The sequence below is a fragment of the Psammomys obesus genome, unplaced genomic scaffold (assembly GCF_907164565.1).
Source record: "Psammomys obesus unplaced genomic scaffold, mPsaObe1.curated_primary_1811, whole genome shotgun sequence".
NCBI classification, from domain to species: domain Eukaryota; kingdom Metazoa; phylum Chordata; class Mammalia; order Rodentia; family Muridae; genus Psammomys; species Psammomys obesus.
This window is the reverse complement of record NW_026591086.1, coordinates 61,359,808-61,365,549: the sequence shown is the minus strand read 5'-3', so window position 1 is coordinate 61,365,549 and position 5,742 is coordinate 61,359,808.

Sequence of the window (5,742 nt, the reverse complement as noted above, 5' to 3'; positions counted from 1 at the left end):
GAGGAAAGAGAAAGTGGAGCTCCTGGAAGTGACAGGAGCTCCACAAGAAAAACAGAGCTAACTAACCAGGGCCCAGAGAGGTTTCTGAGACTGAAGCATCAACCAAAGTTCATGCATGAACTGGACCTAGGCCCCCTACAAAGATGTAGCAGATAGGCAGCTCAGGCTTCAGGTGGGTACTCTAGTAAGGGAAGTGGGGTCTGCATTGGACATGGACTCAATTGCTGGGTTTTAGATCACTTTTTCCTGGCAGGATTGACTTGACGGGCCACAAGGGAAGAGGATAAGTTCAGTCCTGATGCAATTTGCTGAGCTGGGATGGACGGGAAAGGGACTCCCCTTTCTAAGGAAAAGGGGAGGGAGGAGAGAGAGATGAAGCTGAGAGGGAAGGAGAGAATAGGCTACAAGGATGTAAAGTGAACAAAATAAACAAATGACAGAAAAAACCCAGAAATTTTGGATGTAATTAAAATCCTATTTCTTGCTAAGGATGCTACCTGTGAAAATACATTGCTTATGAAATTGGCACTAATATGTGTACATTTTCCATAATTATTATTTAATAAAGTGTTTAACAAAGCAATTGAATTGTGTACTTTTTGTTGGGGGCTGTGCATGTGTGGGTAAGCCATAGGCCTATGTGGTTTGTCTTTCTCAAGTGTTCTCCACCTTATTGAGGCATTTCCACAGGCTCTTAATCGTGTGTTAATCCTTATATATATCTTATAACTTCATATCTCTGGATGTAATAAGTTACACTTTAATAATAATATCAACCAAAAGACAGTGGTGTATTTATCAAGAACATAAAAGACAAGAGGTATAATTTTGACATACCCAAAATAGAGAATTTATAAATTACTCTTAATAGCTTAAACTAGATCTTCCCCAATAATGAATATTATATTTGATAGACAAATATTACATTGGTAAATACAAAGGCTTAATGAAGCATTTTCTCCTATTGTTCTTGTTGACATTTGAACTTTCTATAATTCTAATATGGGCAAAGGTGGTAGAAAGGAAGCAGAATACAATTTGTTAATCTTCATGACACCATTAAAAGTTAAGCCATAAAGATTTTGTGGCAGTGGACTGAAACTTTACTCATCCTTATGTCTCCAATGAATGTGCTTTTAAAGAGTTGTCCTTTCTGTTGGTAACACTCTATCACTTTGTTTATTTAAAGGTGACAAAAACTCACAATGAATTAAAACAAAATTAATTTCAAGCAGGTGTGTTCATGTGTATTATCCTTAATAAGATTAGAGGAGAGGGAAAATAATTAGGATATTCTGAATTTTAGGGTTTCTGTTTGCTGAAATGATGGACTGGATCTGTGACTTTCCAAAGTTTATATCTTTAAGTCCTAATTCCTAATGTGATGATACTTGGAGGTTGAGCCTTTGAGAGGTAAATAAGTTTTATGATGGCATAGGAGAAGGATCTCATGATGAAAATAGTGTCCTTAAAAGAGCCTACCGATACTGATGCATCGACCAAGGACCAGGCACAGAGAGGACCTAGAACCCCTCCTCAGATGTAGCCGATAGGCAGCTCAGTTTCCATGTGTGTTTCCTAGTAAAGGGAGCAGCTGCCTGTTCTTTGATCACTTCCCCTTGGCAGGGTGAGCTTATCAGCCCACAGAGGAAGAATATCCAGGCAGTCCTCCTATTGATGAGAATTGATAGGCTAGGGTCAGATAATAAGAAAGAAGAACTCCCCTTTTCAGTGGACAACAGGAGGAGGATGGGGGGAAGGAAGAGAAAGGGTGAGACCAGGAGGAGATGAAGGAGGGGGCTACAATCGGAATATAAAATGAATAAATTATAAAAATTTAAAAAGGAAGTAGTACAGAGTACTGCCTTCCCCTGGACAGTCCCCATATACCAAAAGGGAAGTTATGTGAGTGCGTGCACACGCTTACTAGTCAGGAAGGAAACCCTCACTAGACGCAAACCCACCCTGATACAAGACTTTCTAGCCTCTAGACAGGGTAGAAAATTCTGCCTAATCCACCCAGTCTGAGTAGGTTGCCATGGTAGTTCAGGCAGACAACTGGTCTCATTTAGACAAAGCTGAATCTTTTAAAGACTCAGAAAACAGATTTCTTCACAAGCTTAGAGACTTGCCAAATTCTAATGAGTCAGCTGGATGAGTGCCAGAAATAAAACTGAACAAGCACGTGTGATACAGACTTGAAAATATTTTTTAATAAACAGAACAATTAATCCTTAAGTACATTAGCTACAGATCAGTGATTTATGCTGTTTTGTGTTGAATGCCACTCAATGCTGACTTTGGTACACCTACCATAAATATTGCTCACGTGCTGAAGATGCCAGCTGTAGGTTAGAGGTGTAGTGGCCAGGGAGATAAACATGCAAGGAGCTTAAACCTCTGCAGTGACTAGCACTTCATCTTAAAGGAATGACTATCTATCTGTCCATCTATATCTATCTCTCTATCTGTCCATCTATATCTATCTATGTATGTATCTATCTATCATCTATAACTAGACAAACTCCTGTTCCAGCTACCATGCCTTCCTTGCCTGGTGCATACTTCTCACCATGATAGACTCTATTTTTCTGGAACTGTTACATACACACTGTGTAAATAAGTGTGTAAATACACACTTATGTAAATAAGTGCATGGTCTGAGCTCTATGACTTATCTTAAAGATCCATTTTGACAAATTAATTGTAAAATACCTACCTCATTGAATATTGCTTTATTTGTGCATATTTGATAATTTGATACATTTGTGTGCAAGTGTGATTGCATATGTGTATGTAATGTATGTGTATGTGTGTGCGTACATGTGACAGCCAGAAGACAACCTTGAATATCTATCTTTTCTTTCAAACTGGGTCTCTTATTGATCTGCAATTCACTAAGGGAGTAGAGCTGACTATCATAAGAAGCCCATGAATCCTTCCATCTCTACCTTCTCATCTCTGGAATTACAAAGATACCACTATGCCTAACTTTTTTTTTTAATGTGGATTCTTGGGATTGAACTCAGGTCCTCATGTTTTCAAGGCAAGAACTTTATTGACTAAGTTATCTTCTCAGTCCAGAAGTTATTTTCTTGACTCTTTCCTAGTTTCTTTTTCATTGCAACATAATGAAGAAGGTTTATTTTGGCTTATAGTTCAAGAGAGATAGAGTCAGTCATGGTGAGGACTACAAGCATGAGGCAATGAAAGCCTGGGAGCTGAAGTAGGAAGCTGGCTAGTCCTACTGCATCTCCACTCAGGACGCAGAGAGTGAACAGGGGTGGAGCTGAGCTATAAGACCTCAAGGCCCTCCCTCATGACTCTTTCTTTCTTTCTTTCTTTTTTGAATGATGCCACACCTCCTGAATGTTTGACATCTTTCTCAAAGAGAAGCACTAACCGGAGACCAAGTACTTAAAAATGTACCAGACCTATGGTGGATATTTTGTGTTCAGACAACACCACCAGCTATGTATCATAATGTGCAGGAAAACTCTCAGAAAGACAACTATTGATATCCTTTCAAACTGGCTGTAAAGAGCAACATATTTAGATGTGACTTGTTGAGCTCTTTGCTCTGGTAAGATGTGTGATGTTGAGGGAAATTCTTTCATCACTCCAAAGGTCAAGTTATTGTTGACATTGTAAATAAACCAAGACTATGTTTCTTTAAGAAAGAGACATGCTCTTCCCCAGTTTTGTACCACACTGTGTAATCCCTACTTGCAAAATATTAAGTTGCATCAGTTACTTGGCTTCTCTGTGCCTCAGCTTTCTTATTTGTAAAACAGAGGTGGTAGGAGTACTCACCTCATAAGCTTGTGAGGAAGGCCTACTGCAGTCTGAGGGCTCAGTAAATCTATTTCCTTCATTATCTTGCTATTATCACTATACATAACATTTTGGGGCAGTAGCAGACTATTTTTCAATTTCTATGCTCTGTGCTCTGGGATGTGGACCGCCAAGAATGTATCATCTATGTTTTTCTGTCCTCCATCTTCAGCTGGGATTGGTAATGAGAAGTAGCAGCTGGAGAACGGGGACAGAAAGGACAGTTAGGAAATTTTCTTTCTAATTCCACACTTTGGTCATGATAGTGGCTTCTTCTCTTGATCCAAACAGCTAAGATGTCAGATTCACTCTCTATTTTGACTCTCCCAGAGATCTAGGCTGCCCTTGTACCCACATAGAGCAGTGGCATTGGTTTTCCACTTTGTTTGCGTCTAAGAGCCTCATAGCTGGATAGTGTTTTAATCTTGTCAATATCATTATAAACAGTGTCTCCAAAAATTATCAGTTTTTAAACTCTTCTGAATAAACTGACTTCTTATTGTGATTTTTATGAAAATAGAGTTAAAAAGAAAAGTGTCTGTCTCTCTTCAGTCTTCTTGGTTCATGAAAAAAGGCTTCTATCAATGTATTTCATATTTCATATTGTGTTCAGAAGTCACCATTCCCGGAAAACTTGAGCCTGTCTTTTGTAATTCAGCTTATCTCTGTGAACAGTTTTTTTTTTCAGTTGTTTCTCCTTGGTTCTACAGACATCTCAAGACGCTCCTCTATCCATAGGTGCTTGTACAGAAAGTACAAGCCTGCTACACCAAATAAAAAAGACGATAATTCTAAGTTGGCACATTATAAAATTTATAACTGTTGGCCTAACCAGTCAGAAAAAAAAATCTTTATAAGAGACAAGAAACATCCCTCAAAGTGGACCAGTTAGAAAAGGATGCTTTTTCTAGAATAGGCTGATGCTTTCCTACCAGGGTACCAGATCGGCAAGTGGAGAATCAACTGCACTTTCATGTTAGGACTCTTCTGGGTCAGCTGTGCCTTTGCTTTTTTTTATTCTGAGGTTACAAGATGATGCCATGCTGAAGTATGACTATATCCTCTATACTGCAGAAAAATAGTTGATGGAGTTAAAAAGTTAATTTCATCTTTATTTCTCCCAAGTTCTAATAGATACGTTGGTTCTTGCTGTTGTTAATATTCATATATAATTTAATCAAGATGTTGTAAGTTCTATCACATAGTCATGTTAAATCAAAGTTTTATATAATACTGTTTCATATGTAGTTAGCACAATGGCTTTCCAGCTTCCTCTACTGGAGCATATTTGAAGGTCTTATGAGAAAATTACTAGCTTAGCAAAATTTACAATGGGCCTTTAATCAGATGCATCCAATATCTTAGAAATGTCTGCATGGACATCTTAAAAAGTAAAATAAAATAAAATAAAATAAAATAAAATAAAATAAAATAAAATAAAGTACCTGTATGAACAACCTAAAGGTAGAAATAAAAGCAAACAGTCTTGGAAATATATATATATATATATATATATATATATATATATATATATATATACATTTTAAAATATTTATTTATTTATTTTTCTACCTATTTATTTATTTATTTATCTATCTATTTATTTATTTATTTATTTATTTATTTATTTATTTATTATTAGTTACATTTTATTAACTCTGTATCCCAGCTGTTTCCTGCTCCTTCATTCCCTCCCAAACCCTCCCTCCCTCATCTCCTCCCTGCCCCTTTCCAAGTCCACTGATTGGGGAGGACCTCCTCCCCTTTCATCTGACCCTGTTTTATCAAGTATCTTCAGGACTGGCTGCAAAGTCCTCCCTATGCAAAGTCCTGCATAGCAGGACTGCTCCTCCCTTGGGGGTTGAGGAGGTCAAAGAGCCTGCCATTGAGTTCCTGTCAGAAATAGTC